Here is a 15,478-nt window from a genome sequence, read left to right on the forward strand (position 1 = left end):
CTGTAAAAATGTATTAAGTACACATAAATAAACAGAATTCTGTCTTTCTTTAGAAATTTCATCCTTGGGGCTCTTGGGTGGCCCAGTCTGTTAAGTATCTGCCTTTGGCTCAGGTCATGATCTGTGGGTCCTGGGATCAAACTCTGCATTGAGCTCCCTGCTCTGAGGGGAGATTGCTTCTCCCTTTCCCCCTCCCTGCCACTTGTGCACAAGCTCTCTTTTTCTCTCAAATAAATAAAATCTTTTTTTTTTTTTAAGATTTTATTTATTTATTTGACAGACAGAGACCACAAGTAGGCAGAGAAGCCGGCAGGGAGAGAGAGAGAGAGAGAGAGAGAGAGAGAGAGGAGAAAGTAGGGTCCCTGCTGAGCAGAGAGCCTGATGCGGGGCTCGATCCCAGGACCCTGAGATCATGACCTGAGCTGAAGGCAGAGGCTTTAACCACTGAGCCACCCACGTGCCCCACAAATAGAATCTTTTTAAAAAATTTCATGCTTAACAAACAGAGATTCAAATTATGTAATTGTTTTATTTTGTTATTATTTTTTAAAGATTTTATTTATTTGTCAGAGCATAAGCAGGGTGAGCATCAGGCAGAGGGAGAGGCAGACTCCCCGCTGAGCAAGGAGCCTGATTTGGAGTTTGATCCCAGGACCCAGAGATCATGGCCTGAGCCAAAGGCAGATGCTTAACAGACTGAGCCACCAGGTACCTCTGCAAAATAACTTTAAAAACTCATGAGAGATACTAATTTATTATTATTAATTTATTTATTTTTAAAGATTTTATATGTTTATTTGAAAGAGAGCCAGAGTGAACACAAGCAGGGGGAGTGGCAGGGAGAGGGAGAAGCAGGCTCCCTGCTGAGCAAGGAACCTGATGATGCAGGGCTCAAGCCCACCACCCAGCCCAGGGTGGTGGGCTTGAGGTCAGATCATGACCTGAAGCAAAATCAAGTGCTGCCTTTGGCTTAGGTCATGATCCCAGGGGCCTGGGATTGAGCCCCAAGTTAGGCTCTCTGCTCAGTGGGGAGCCTTCTTCTCCCTTTCCCTCTGCCTCAGCTTGCCACTTAGTGTATTTGTGCTTTCTCTCTGTCAAATAAATAAAATCTTAAAAAAAAAGAAGATAGTCAACTTTATTATTTTTTTTTTTAGTTACTACTTATTTGATAGAGGGAGAGAGAGAGAGAAAAAGAGAGAGCACAAGCACAGAGAATGGCAAGCAGAGGGAGAAACGGTCTCCCAACTGAGCAGGGAGTCCAATGCAGGAGTCCAATGCGGGACTCCATCCTAGGACCCTGGGATCATGACCTGAGCTGAAGGTGGACACTTAACCGACTGACCCACCCAGGCGCCCTCAGCTTCTATTTCTTTCTTTCTTTTTAAAAAATATTTTATTTGCGGGGCGCCTGGGTGGCTCAGTGGGTTAGGCCACTGCCTTCGGCTCAGGTCATGGTCTCAGGGTCCTGGGATCAAGCCCCGTGTTGGGCTCTCTGCTCAGTGGGGAGCTTGCTTCCTCCTTCTCTCTCTGCCTGCCTCTCTGCCTGCTTGTGATCTCTCTGTGTCAAATAAATAAAATCTTTTAAAAATAAATAAATAAATAAATAAATATTTTATTTACTTATTTGACAGACACAGCGAGAGAGGGAACACAAGCAGGGGAAGTGGGAGCGGGAGAAGCAGGCTTTCCTCTGAGCATGCAGGGCTGAAGCCCAGGACCCTGGGATCATGACCTGAGCCAAAGGCAGAAGCTTAACAATTGAGCCACCCAGGTGCCCTCAGCTTCTATTTCTGACAAAAATTCATGGAACTGACAGTAATTAAGTTCATGACAGCAAATGAAGTTCACTTTTAAAACTCCTGGTTCCTGGGGTATGTGGGTGGCTCAGTTGGTTAAGTGTTTGCCTTCAGCTTAGGTCATGATTGATCCCAAGGTCCTGAGATGGAGTTCCGTGTCAGGCTCCCTATTTAGCAGAGGTGTGCTCTCTCTCCCTCTGCCCCTCCTCCCTCTCTCTCTCAAATAAATAAATAAAATATTAAAAAAAAAAAAAACCAAACTCTTGGTTCCTTATCATGAGATAGATTCAGATTTTGAGATATCTGGATCTACATGAGATAGATCCAGAGTATGTACTGATGAATACTTCTGTGAATAACCATAAGTCTTGAATACTTTACATTTTCACAGTCTCTGTGAAACTAATTTTGTCAAAAGAAGAAGGCTTTTTATGCTCTACATGTATTTTGCCATTATTGGTAACACATCTTAGCTGATTCCACTTTGGGTTATAGTGAATTAGTGCTTTCTCAATTTTTTGGAAAATCTTCTCAACCATAATTACTCTGTGTAGGCATCCGGTTCTTTAGTCACTTCACACTCATCATGGACTCCTTGAATAAACAACAGCTGAGCAGTTTCACACAACTGTCAGTGCATCAAGAGCCAAAGAAAACCACTCAGAATTACTTGCCTTATATTCAGTTGACTACTGATGTTGTTCCCATTGTCCTCAACTCGTTGAGCAACTATTCTCTCCAAAAGACTAATAATCTGAAACTTTTTTTTTATGACACATCTCTTTAGTGGCTTTAGCTGAACACAGTTTAATTAACTTGACATCAGTAAATGGCTTTCCTTACTTGACTGACAGCTGAGCCATGTAGAAACTTCAATTGCAACCTCATTTTCATTTTTTATTTTTATGAAGAAATTCTATGATAAGAAGTTCTATTTTAAATTTTCTAATTTTTCTGACTTGCTTTCCCGTGAGTTGGAAGTACTCTGATGAGTCTGGTAGTATCAGTGTATACTGAGTGCTTCTGGCATAGCTATAATGTCATTGCATAGTAAGTACAATACTTTGTCATCTAATTTGTAAGAGAATAATCCTTAAAAACAGGATATTCAAAGTCCTCTTTTCTCTTGTTTTGACATGATGGGTATATGCAGGTAAATAAAGGTTGTGGTATTGCGATATGGGTGGCAGTTGAAATACCGTGGGGTTATTATACTTGTGCCACTGCAGTGAAGCTATGAGAACACCACACACAGGCTCTGTCGAACTATGGATTTCTGCCATTGTAGCACAAAGCAACCATAGATAATACATAAGTGAGTGTGGCTATATTCCAGTTACATTTTATTTATGGAGACTGAATTTCCTATTATTTTTATGTCATAAAATAGTAATATTTTAATTTTTTTTCAATCATTTAAAAATGTAAAAATCATTCTTGGCTCATGGGCTATTAGAAAAACATACAGTGGGCCAGATGTGGCCACGGGTTATAGTTTGCTGACCCCTGCTATCAGTACAGGCTACTTTATTTTTCTCATTACTATCAAGGAGTACAATCTGTTTATGCATAAAACTAAATGCTGTAATTGTTTATATTAAGCCCTTGGTCTATGTCCTTGTCACTTCTATTCTTTAATCATATTTCTTTTTTTATTATAATGCTTTTAATATATACGAAAGTATTTAGAAAAGTAAAAAAAGAAAGAAGAAAAATTCTGTAATCCAGTAATTAAAATGAAGAAATGTTAACCTTTTTTCCATTTATATAGGAACATAAAATTTGAATTTATGGTTTATAAAAATAAGGTGGTACGTATGCCATTTGGTAACATTTTAAAAATTAACAACATATTTAGGGGTGCCTGGGTGACTCAGTTAGTTAAGCATCTGCCTTCAGCTCAGGTCATGATCTCAGGGTCCTGGGATCCAGCTCCATGTCAGGTTCTCTGCTTGGTGGAGATTTTACTTCTCCCTGTCACTCTCCCCCTGTGCTTTCCCTCACTCTCCTTCTTTCCTAAATAAATAAAATCTTAAATAAATAAATAAATAAAAATTAACAACATATTTGAACATCTGTCCATGTCAGTAAGTAATTTTTTACTTACTGTAAAAAATTTTTTACTACACCTGTAGTCTCCTTTTAGAACATTTAGGGTATTCATCAGCCTTCTTTGGAATGGGCACATGACAGTCCCTCAGTGAGCTTGTAAATTCCTTAAAACTTTTCCTTTTCAGTTTCCAGTTTCATTTACTTTGCCAAGACCTTCTTCTGGTTAGTTATAGTCTGAGGTTTAGAAAAATATTACGTAATAGAACTTTGTGCGGTGATGAACATGTTCTCTATCTGCTCTGTCCAATATTGCAGTCACGAGTCACAGGAGATAGTTGAATACTTGAAGTATGACTAGTGTGAGTAAGGAACTGAATTTTTAACTTTATTTCTATTTAAACTTTAAAAAGCTGATGTGACTATTGACTAGTGCAGTATTAGACACCCAGGTCTAGAAGTCAGGTATTTATTTTCCCTTCTAAGCCAGCCCATATGTTTATAATAATTTGTTCACAATACCACCTGCTACCTAGGCTTGAAACATAGAAGTCATTCTTAGCTCTTTTCTCTGCTTCCTGCCCTCTTTCTTTTTCTTTTTCTTCTTTTAATAATCTCTACACTTCACCTGGGGCTTGAACTCACAACCCCAAAATTAAGAGTCACATGCTCTACTGACTGAGCCAGCAGGGGCCCCTCTTATCTTCTTTGTCAGCTATTACCAACTGTCCCAATTTTGTGAGGATTCTCCCATTATCCTACAGGTCCTGCCTCAAATTACTGCAAGTGTCTCCTAATTTTTCTCCTTCATTTTATGTCTCCTCCATCCTGCATTTTGCATGCTGCAAGCATATTGAGCATCCTAATTGCCTCTTACATTGCCTCTTACATTGGAGGCAGTTTTTCCATTCCCCTAAGGTTGCTTTACAAAACTTTCATTGGTTTCTTTGCTCTGGTCCCAGTAGTTATAGCATCTGATGTCTCTTATTGTTTTGTTTTGTTTTTAAGATTTTATTTATTTATTTGACAGAGAGAAAGTGAGAGAGCACAAGCAGTGGGGAGAGCAGAGGCAGAGGGAGTAGCACGTTCCCCACTGAGCAGGGAGCCCAATGTGGGACATGATCCCAGGACCCCAGGATCATGACCTGAGCTGAAGGCAGACAGTCAACCATGCGCTGAAGGCAGACACTCAACCATGCTCTGAAGGCAGAGCTCAACTATGCTCTGAGCCACCCAGGTGCCCAGACGTCTCTTACTGTTTTGTATTTAATTTTAATTTTTATCTTTATGTTAATTTTTGGAGAGAGCTTGAGAGTGAAGAGGGAGGGGCAGAGGGGATCTTAAGCAGGAAGAGAGAATCTTAAGCCGGCTCCATTCCCAGAGCAGCACAGAGCTGACAGAGGTCTCGATCTCATGACCCTGAGATCATGACCTGAGCCAAAATCAAGAGTTAGACACTTAAAACAACTGAACTACCCAGACCCCTCTACTGTCTAGTATTTTAAACAAGCCATGCTTATTCCTCAAACGGAGGCACTCTAGAATGGTAGACTCCTGTGATACCAATTACTAATGTTCACCCGTGCCTAATTCTTATCTTCTTGCTGGGAGCATGGGAAAATTGCATTTAGACAGGGCCATGTGACTGGTCCTAGCCAATGAAATATGAGTGGTGTGATTTGTGTCCCTTCTAGGTTGTGGCATTTAAAAAGAAAGACTAACTTGGGACGCCTGGGTGGCTCAGCTGGTTAAGCAGCTGCCTTTGGCTCAGGTCATGATCCCAGCGTCCTGGGATCGAGTCCCACATTGGGCTCCTTGCTTGGCAGGGAGTCTGCTTCTCCCTCTGCCTCTGCCTGCCATTCTGTCTGCCTGTGTTCACACGCGCTCTCTCTCTCTGACAAATAAATTAAAAAAAAAAAAAATCTTTAAAAGGAAAGACTAACTTCTTACAGGGAAAAATTAGGTTCTTACTGCTGTCTTTGCTGCTTTGCTATCCCACTTGTTATCTAAAATGTGATGTAGAGCTTATTCTCATGCCATGTTATTATTATTACTTTTTTAAGATTTTATTTATTTGAGAGAGAGAGAGAGAATGTGAGAGAGAGAGAGAGAGCTTGAGAAGGGGGAGGGTCAGAGGGAGAAGCAGACTCCCTGCTGAGCAGGGAGCCTGATGCGGAACTTGATCCTGGGACTCCAGGATCATGACCTGAGCTGAAGGCAGTCGCTTAACCAACTGAGCCACCCAGGCGTCCCATCATGCCATGTTATTATAAATAGGATCTGTGGTAGCATCTGTTGGTGTAATGTGGGTAGGGTTTTGTTTCAAGTTCATGAAGCAGTAAGCATGAGAAGGAGAGGTTAAGGGAGGTGACCCGATTCATGACACACGATTTTTGTCACCTTGAATGTTTTTCATTTTTTCCCAAGTCAAGTGCTGATTATAGACTTTTCCATAGATAGTTAACTCTATACTTTTCCAGAACCAGCCAGCTCTTTCAGATAGTGTTAGTTTGTGCTGAATATAGTAAACCTGTTCTGGATTACATATTATGACTAGTAAAAGTCTTGCTGACTTGCATATTTGATGTCATATAATAACTTCTGTTATGCACAATTTTGCACTTACTAACACAGAGCACCTTACTGCTGAAGTAATTAATATGGATTTGTTAATAAGACATTTTTTTCTGAAGTTAGAAAGGAGAGTAAGTTCATCTCTTAGGAATGTGACTATCAAATACATGTACCTGTGCTACTGGTTTGTTATTCACTCAGCTTTTTGTTTTTTAAAGATTTTATTTATGTATTTATTTGACAGAGAGAGAGAGAGAGAGAGGGACAGTGAGAGAGGGAACATAAGTAGGGGGAGTGGAAGAGGGAGAAGCAGGCTTTCCGCTGAGCAGGGAGCCTCCATGTGGGGCTCCATCCCAGGACCCTGGGATCATGACCTGAGCCAAAGGCAGATGCTTAATGACTGAGCTACCCCAGGGCACCAGTGCTATTGGTTTGTTATTCACTCAGCCATTAAGCAGTCACTCCCCACGTTTTTCTCTTCCCTTCAGCCTTAGGCAACCACTATTCTACTTTCTGTCTCTATGAATTTAACTCTCCTAGGCATCTCATTTGAGTGGAGCCAAATAATATTTGTTCTTTTGGGTCTGACTTATTTCACTTAGATACCAGGATTCATCCATGCTTTAGGATGGATGGAATTTCATTCTTTTTTTTTTTTTTTTTTTAAGTAAATTCTGTGCCCAATATGGGGCTTGAATTCATGACCCTGAGATTAAGAGTCACATGCTCTACTAAGTGAGTGAGTCAGGTGCCCCTCATTCCTTTTATAAAACTGAATAATGGTCTAATGTATGCATATCACACATTTGGCTTATCCATTCATCTGCTGATAGACATTTGGGTTATTTCTCCCTTTTGGCTATTGTGAATAATGGCTGCTGTAAACATTGGTGTTACATCTGTTTGAGTCTCTGCTTTCAGTTCTTATGGGTATATACTCGGGTGTAGATTTGCTGGATCACATGGTAATTCTACGTTTAAGTTTTTGAAGAACTGCCTTACTGTTTTCCACAGTAGCTGCATCATTTTATATTCCCGTCAGTAATACACAAGGGTTCCAGCTTCTCTGCATCCTCACCAATACGTGTTCTCTGTTTTTTGGTTTTGTTTTTGTTTTGTAATAGCCATCCAGATGGATGTGAAGGGTGGTGTCTCATTGTGACAGCTCATTTCTTTCATTGTTGAGTAATATTCCACTTTATGGATGTACCATAGTTTGTTTCTCCATTTGCCTTTTGAAGAACATCTTTTTTTTTTTTAAAGATTTTTATTTATTTATTTATTTGACAGAGACAGATCACAAGTCGGCAGAGAGGCAGGCAGAGAGAGAGAGAGGGAAGCAGGCTCCCTGCTGAGCAGAGAGCCCTATGTGGAACTTGATCCCAGGACCCTGGGATCATGACCTGAGCCAAAGGCAGTGGCTTAACCCACTGAGGCACCCAGGTGCCCCTATTGAAGAACATCTTGATTGCTTCCGAGTTCGGCAGTCATGAATAAGGTTGTTTAAAGCATTCATGTGCCATTTTCTGTGTAGATAGAAGTTTTCATCTCATTTGGATAACTACTGAGGAGCATGATTGCTAGATCATATGGTAAGAGTATCTTCAGTTTTGTAACAAACTACCAAGCTGTCTTCCACAGTGGTTGTATCATATTGGATTTCTACCAGCAATGTATAGGGGTTCTAGTTTCTCTGTATCTTTGTCCAACTTGCCATCATTGCTATTTTTTTTTTTTAAAGATTTTATTTATTTGTCAGAGAGAGAGCGAGCACAGGCAGACAGAATAGCAGGCAGAGGCAGAGGGAGAAGCAGGCTCCCTGCTGAGCAAGGATCCCGAAGTGGGACTCGATCCCAGGACGCCGGGATCATGACCTGAGCCGAAGGCAGCTGCTTAACCAACTGAGCCACCCAGGCGTCCCAACCATCATTGCTATTTTTGATTATAGCTGCTCTCGGGTGTGTGGTGGTATCTTACTATGGTTTTAATTTGCATTTCCCTGATGGCTAATGATGAACTCCTTTTCATGTGCTTATTGGTCATTTGTATATCTTTGGAGAAATGTCTGTTCTTAGCCTTTGCCCTTTTTTGATTGGGTTTTCTGTCTGTTGTTGAGCTATAAGAATTTTTTATTTTTATATATTTTTAAGATTTTGTTTATTTTATTTGACACAGAGAGAGAGAGAGTACAAGGTAGGTGGGAGCAGGAGGGAGAGAGAGAATCAGGCTCTCTGCTCGGAGCCAGACACCGGGCTACATCCCAGGACTCTGGGATCACGACCTGAGACAAAGGCAGATGCTTCACTGACTGAAGCACCCAGGCACCCTTAAGCACTTTTTGTATATTTTAGATACAAGACCTTTATCAGACGCATGATTTCAGATCCTCCCTTCCATTCTGTTGTTTGTGTTGGTAGTGTACTTTGATGTACAAACATTTTTAATTTTTATGAAGTCCAGTTTATCTGTGTTTTCTTTGATTTCTTATGTTTTTGGTGTCCTATCTAAGAAGCCATTACTTACTTAATCCAGAAGTCATGCATATTTTCACCTAAGAAGCCATTACTTTATCCAGAGTCATGCAGATTTTCACCTATGTTTCCTTTTTAAGAGTTTTATAGTTTTAGCTTTTAAACTTAGATCTGTGTTCGGGGTGCCTGACTGGCTTGGTTGGTGAGTGTGCAACTCTTGATCTTGGGTTGTGGGTTCAAGTCTTGTGTTGGGTATAGAGATTATTTTTTAAAAACCTTTTAAAAAATTTAGGTCTTTGATCCATTTGAACTAATTTTTATATATGCTCTGAAGTAGACATATAGAGTCATTATTTTGCATGGGAATATGCCGTTATCCCTGCACCATTTGTTGAAAAGTTTCTTCATTCCCCTGTTGAAGGGTCTTGGTCCCCTTCTCAAAATTCACTTACCTTAGGGGCACCTGGGTGGCTCATTTTGTTAGGCAACTGCCTTTGGAATCCCAGGATCAAGTTCCACATTGGATCCCTGCTCAGCAGGGAGTCTGCTTCTCCCTCTGATTCTCCCCGTCTCATGTTCTTTCTCTCTCTCTCAAATAAATAAAATCTCTTTAAAAAAATCAGTTGACCTTAAATGTATGGATTTATATCTGGCCTCTCAGTTAGATTCCATTGGTTTATTAGTCTGTCTTTATTCCATAATTATGTTATTATAGTTTTGTAGTAAGTCTTGAAATTAGAAAGTTTGAGTCCTTCTACTTTATTCTTCTTTTTTAAAATTGCTTTGACTATTTTGAGTCTCTTGCAATTCTGTATGAATTTTAGGATTGTTTTATCCATTTCTGAAAAAAAGGCAGTTGGAATTTTTTTTTTAAGATATAATTTTTAAGGAGTGCCTACCTAGATGGCTTAGTCGTTAAGCATCTGCCTTCAGCTCAGGTCATGATCCCACTGTCTCTCTCTCTCTCTCTCTCTCTCTCTCTCTGTCAAATAAATAAATAAATAATCTTTAAAAAAAAACATAATTTTTTTAAAAATATATTTTATTTATTTATTTGACAGAGAGAGATCAAAAGTAGGCAGAGAGGCAGGCAGAGAGAGAGAGAGAGAGGAGGAAGCAGGCTCCCTGCTGAGCAGAGAGCCCAATGCGGGACTTGATCCCAGGACCCTGAGATCATGACCTGAGCCGAAGGCAGCGGCTTAACCCACTGAGCCACCCAGGTGCCCACAAAACATAATTTTTAAGTAATCTTTCCACTCAAAGTGGGGTTTGAACTCAAAGAGTCAAGAGTCTTATGCTCTGTGGCCTGAGCCAGACAGGCAGTTGGAATTGTAATAGGGATTACAGTTGGAATTGTAATAGGGATTACATTGAATCTGTAGATCAATTTGGAGGGTATTAATATCTCAAATCAACTATTTTTTTTTTAAGAATTTATTTATTTATTTGACAGAGAGCTCACAAGTGTGCCGAGAGGCAGGCAGGGAGGGGGAGAAGCAGGTTTCCCGCTGAGCGAGAGCGGATGCGGGGCTCGATCCCAGGACCCCGAGATCATGACCTGAGCCAAAGGCAGAGGCTTAACCCACTGAGCCATCCAGGTACCCCTCAAATCAACCTTTTTTTTTTTTTTGTTAAATATTTTATTTATTTATTTGACAGAGATCACAATTAGGCAGAGAGGCAGGCAGAGAGAGAGGGGGAAGCAGGGTCCCTGCTGAGCAGAGAGCCCGACGTGGGGCTCGATCCCAGGACCCTTGGATCATGACCTGAGCTGAAAGTAGAGGCTTTAACCCACTGAGCCATCCAAGCGCCCCTCAAATCAACTTTTTAAGACAGATTCTTATAACCCCATCCCAGATTTTGATTCAGAGCTCATTTTTTCTGGAGATGTGTACTGTTTCATTCTTTTCTCAGCTTTTCTATCAGAAACAGATATTTGATCTTGAAACCAGACTTTGAGTGGGTGCATGATGAAATTTCCCTGCATTCTTTTCCTTCAAATCTGTCCTTTCTCAAATCTGTCTCCCCATGTACAGGATACCTTGGGGTGTAGGAGCACTGAGTCTGAAAACTACCATCATAATTGGCTATTTTGTACTTTTATTTTTTAAACATTCATAATTGAAGTATTTTTATGTGCAGTGAGTTAGCATGAAGGTACGTATGTTGGATTTCTGCAGTTAAGGGAGGTCTCTTGGATGACCCATTCAAGGAAATTCACTTAATCCAGCTTAATAAAGCCTCTATCCTTCCTCTACTGATGGAAACACTGGGGCACATATTAAGGCCAGATTTCCGGATCAGACCGTGCTGGTTTGGACAGATGCAGCAAGAATGAGAACGCTGGCCAGATTTCCTGGGATGGCGCCAGTAGAGCTGCTGATGACCCATCTTGCTCTCTCAGATGCAATGAGGCAAAAGACTATTTTGTACTTTTAAAAATCTGTCGGGGCGCCTGGGTGGCTCAGTGGGTTAAAGCCTCTGCCTTTGGCTCAGGTCATGATCCCAGCATCCTGGGATTGAGCCCCACATCAGGTTCTCTGCTCAGCGGGGAGTCTGCTTCTTCCTCTTTCTCTGCCTGCCTTTCTGCCTACTTGTGATCTCTGTCTGTCAAAATAAATATATTTAAAAATAAAATAAAATAAAATAAAAATCTGTCTACTATGGTATCATTTGGGGTTTTTGTTTTTGCTATTGAGTAAATGATTGAACAATGTTGTCTGTATGTTCAGTAGATGTTTTTAATTTGACTATGACTATTTGGGTTTTCTTTTTTTCTTTTTTTCTTTTTTATTTATTTATTTATTTATTTTTAAAAGATTTTATTTATTCATTCAACAGACAGAGATCACGAGTAGGCAGAGAGGCAGGCAGAGAGAGAGAGGAGGAAGCAGGCTCCCCGCTAAGCAGAGAGCCCCATGTGGGGCTCGATCTCAGGATCCTGGGATCATGACCTGAGCTGAAGGCAGAGGCTTTAACCCACTGAGCCACCCAGGCGCCCCTGGGTTTTCTTTTTTTTAAAAGATTTTATTTATGTATTTGAGAGAGAGAGTGAGAGAGAGAGAGCAAGAGAGAGAGAGTATGAATGTGGGGTTGGTCAGAAGGAGAAGCGGACTCCCCACCAGCCGGAGCCTGTTGCTGGTCTGGATTCCAGGATCCTGAGATCATTACCTGAGCTGAAGGCAGATGCTTAATTGACTAAGCCATTCATGTGCCCCTTATTTGGGTTTTCTAGAGCAGTGTTTGTCAAGACTAACTGCCTGAATAAGCAGACAGTTAAAATAAAGCAGGCTTTAAAATAAGCCTGAATGCTTATTTTAAAAAGATCGTGGGAGGCCACTGGGATGGCTCCGTCAACTGGGTGTCTGCCTTCCCCTCAGGTCATGCATGATCATGGGGTCCTGGGATCCACTTCCACATCAGGCTCCCTGCTTGGTGGTGAGTCTGCTTCTCTCTCTCTCCCTCTGCCCCTCCCCATGCTCGTGCTTTCTCTCTCAATTGCCATCACTCTCTCTCAAATAAATAAATAAAATCTTTATAATAAAGTTGTTTTTTAAATTTTATTTATTTATTTGTCAGAGAGAGAGAGAGAGTACAGGCAGGCAGAGTGGCAGGCAGAGAGAAAGGGGGAAGCAGGCTCCCCGCAGAGCAAGGAGCCCGATATGGGACTCAATCCCAGGACACTGGGATCATGACCTGAGCCGAAGGCAGCCGCTTAACAGACTGAGTCACCCAGGCATCCCCAGTAATTAAAATCTTTAAAAAAAGAAAAAAAAGGATCATGGGTGCACCTGGCTGGCTCAGTTGGTAGAGCATGCTCCATGGTTGGGTATAGAGATTACTTAAAAAGAAAAAAAAAACCTTTATTTTTATTTATTTATTTTTTTTTTAAATTTTTTTAATTTTTTTAAAGATTTTGTTTATTTATTTGACAGAGAGAAATCACAAGTAGACAGAGAGGCAGGCAGAGAGAGAGAGAGAGGGAAGCAGGATCCCCGCCGAGCAGAGAGCCCGACGCGGGACTCGATCCCAGAACCCCGAGACCATGACCTGAGCCGAAGGCAGCGGCTTAACCCACTGAGCCACCCAGGCGCCCCCAAAACTTTATTTTTTTAATCTTTAAAAAAAAATCATGGAACCCTACCCTAGACCTGTTAAACCAGATGTTCTATGATGGGGTTTGGGAATCTGTATTTTTATATATTTGCTCAGTAATTTTAATGTGTGTTCAGTTTGGAGACCCATAGATTTAGAAAGTATTTTGCTCTGCCCAGACAGCTGTTCTTTTTTTCTTTTTTCTTTTTTTTAAGATTTTATTTATTTATTTGACAGAGATCACAAGTAGGCAGAGAGGCAGACAGAGAGAAAGGGGGAAGCAGGCTCCCTGCTGAGCAGAGAGCCCGATGCAGGGCTCAATCCCAAGACCCTGGGATCACGACCTGAGCCAAAGGCAGAACTTTAACCCACTGACCCACCCAGGTGCCCCACAGACAGCTGTTCTAAACTTGTTGATCTGATACTCATTTTGAAAGCCCTGAGTGTATTTCAGGCTGGAGTATGATGATTGCTGACTCACCTGAATCTTGGTTTGACACTGAAGTGGGTGGGATTTGGTGTGCTAAAGTCTGTTTATCTTTGAAACATTTTTCTCTGGATTTATAGTGGAGGATTTATGCTGCATTGGTCTACTGCGTAGCTCTTTGCTTTTGAAAGTCTGGGTTCAGGGGGTTGATTAAATGAAAATCACTGAATCTGTCTATGTCATTGGTTAGCTAAATAAATAGCCTTTTGTGTCCTGATAGCAATAGACTTTTTCTGGTTTAGGTTTTCCACATGGCTTATTATCAAGTATGACAACTTGTCCTGTGTAATCAGCGTCACATTAGTCTCATGAGAATAGACACTCCTTTAATCAGCTGCTTTTCTTTAATCTAGTGGGTGAGGCATATGGTAACCAAGACATTATTGTCATTTACTTTGGGGCATGGTGGTAGTATTTGTGGTGGTGTGTGGGTGTGTATATGTTTCAGGTATGTAGATTTTCCAAAAAGAGACAGATGGCAGGTAAGACATTTGTGTATTCCTTATTTTTCACTGTATATCAAAAATTACTGTGTTTTAGAATTTTCAAAACATCTACTTTCTTAAAGATTTTTAAGTAATTTCTTTATCCAGCATACAACCTCAAGATCAAGAGTCACATGCTCTATGTACCGAGCCAGCCAGGAGCCCCCAGAAGATCTACTTTCTAATCTTGTTTTTCTATAATTTATTTGAGCCTGGCTGAATCATTTCAACTTCTAATCATTTCAAAAGTCCCATATTCTTCATATAACAAGGAGGATGGACTAGATGGCCTTTATTTTACAGATCCTACCAACTCTAAAATTGAGTGATTCAGGCACTGACTAAAACTCCCATAAGCATAGAGATAATAGTTGAAGTCTTATTCTTTCCATTCCTCTTTTATAATATTCTCTATCACAATTCTATCACAATAAATAGTCTAGTTACTATTCTCTATGTTTTTGGTTTGTACTCTTACTCTCTTATGTAAAATGACTTCTCACTTTTTGTCATTTGACTGAGCCTCAAAATAGACTGATAACTTCTTAAAATTCCGTGATGTATGAGTAACTTTAATTTTATTGTTTCCCCCACCTTAAGTGTCCTCTCTCACCAGCAATGTTGTCATCTATACATGTATATCTATACATTGTAGTCATTTGAGTCTTCATCATAGTGACAGCGAGAGCTATCATTTGAGTACTTTTTTAGTCCATGCTTGACACAAGTCTAGGACAAAGGGAGTAGCTCCAATAGTTAATAGTATGGTCAGAAAGATAATAAATTATAAAATCATTGAACAGTATAAGACAGGATATACTTCAGTGTTAAACTCTGTGGCACAGAAGGAATGATAAGAATGTTCAAAGAGCAGTGATACTGTAGTAGTCAGTGAAGAAGATACTGTGGAGTAGTAGAGAGACTTAAATTGGTCCTTGAAGGGATGGACAGAATTTGAATAATCAGGAGAAGGAAAGGCAGTCCAGGTGAGGTAAAAATGTAGTTGTAATATGTCCTTTTTATTAGTGAAGAAGTTGGCATTGAGTCCATACAGGGCAAGAATACGAATGAATTTTTTAAAAATTCCTTGCCACATATAACTTAATGTGGCTTATAATAATACATAATGGAAAAATCTAAATGAACTGATTAAATAAAAATATTCTAGTAAATAAAATCAGAGTAGGAAAACTATACATTTCCAGTGGGAATAATAGATCCTTAGTCCCTAAGATCCCATATGGTAATACTAGCATTGAGCAGTTTATTTGGTTCTGAGGCAAAAGCCAAAAACAAGTGAAGATATACTTAGTTCCAGATTTTTTTTCCCCCTATAACTAGAAGCTATACTAGTTTCTTTCAAGTGGAACATTATTCTTTAAAAGATATTTCTTTCACTTGGAGCTTTATTATGTAGGGCACAGAGAAATGTAGAAGAAGATGTTGTGAATATCAAACATGGTATTAGCTTTCAAAACACTATCTCTTAATGTGATTCTGGCTAAAAGCTAAGGAAATGGC

General features: G+C 40.2%; 1 protein-coding gene and 1 pseudogene across 10 annotated transcripts in view; one reads left to right on the forward strand and one right to left on the reverse strand.

Annotated features, from left to right (window-relative positions):
• BCL2L13 (BCL2 like 13) overlaps nucleotides 1–15,478 on the forward strand; it is an 83,690-nt gene that overhangs the window by 12,821 nt on the left and 55,391 nt on the right. The gene's annotated exons all lie outside the window — the stretch shown is intronic.
• On the reverse strand, nucleotides 11,112–11,303 carry LOC116594197 (annotated as a pseudogene).

The sequence above is a fragment of the Mustela erminea genome, chromosome 6, assembly GCF_009829155.1.
Source record: "Mustela erminea isolate mMusErm1 chromosome 6, mMusErm1.Pri, whole genome shotgun sequence".
In the NCBI taxonomy this organism is placed as follows: Eukaryota; Metazoa; Chordata; class Mammalia; order Carnivora; family Mustelidae; genus Mustela; species Mustela erminea.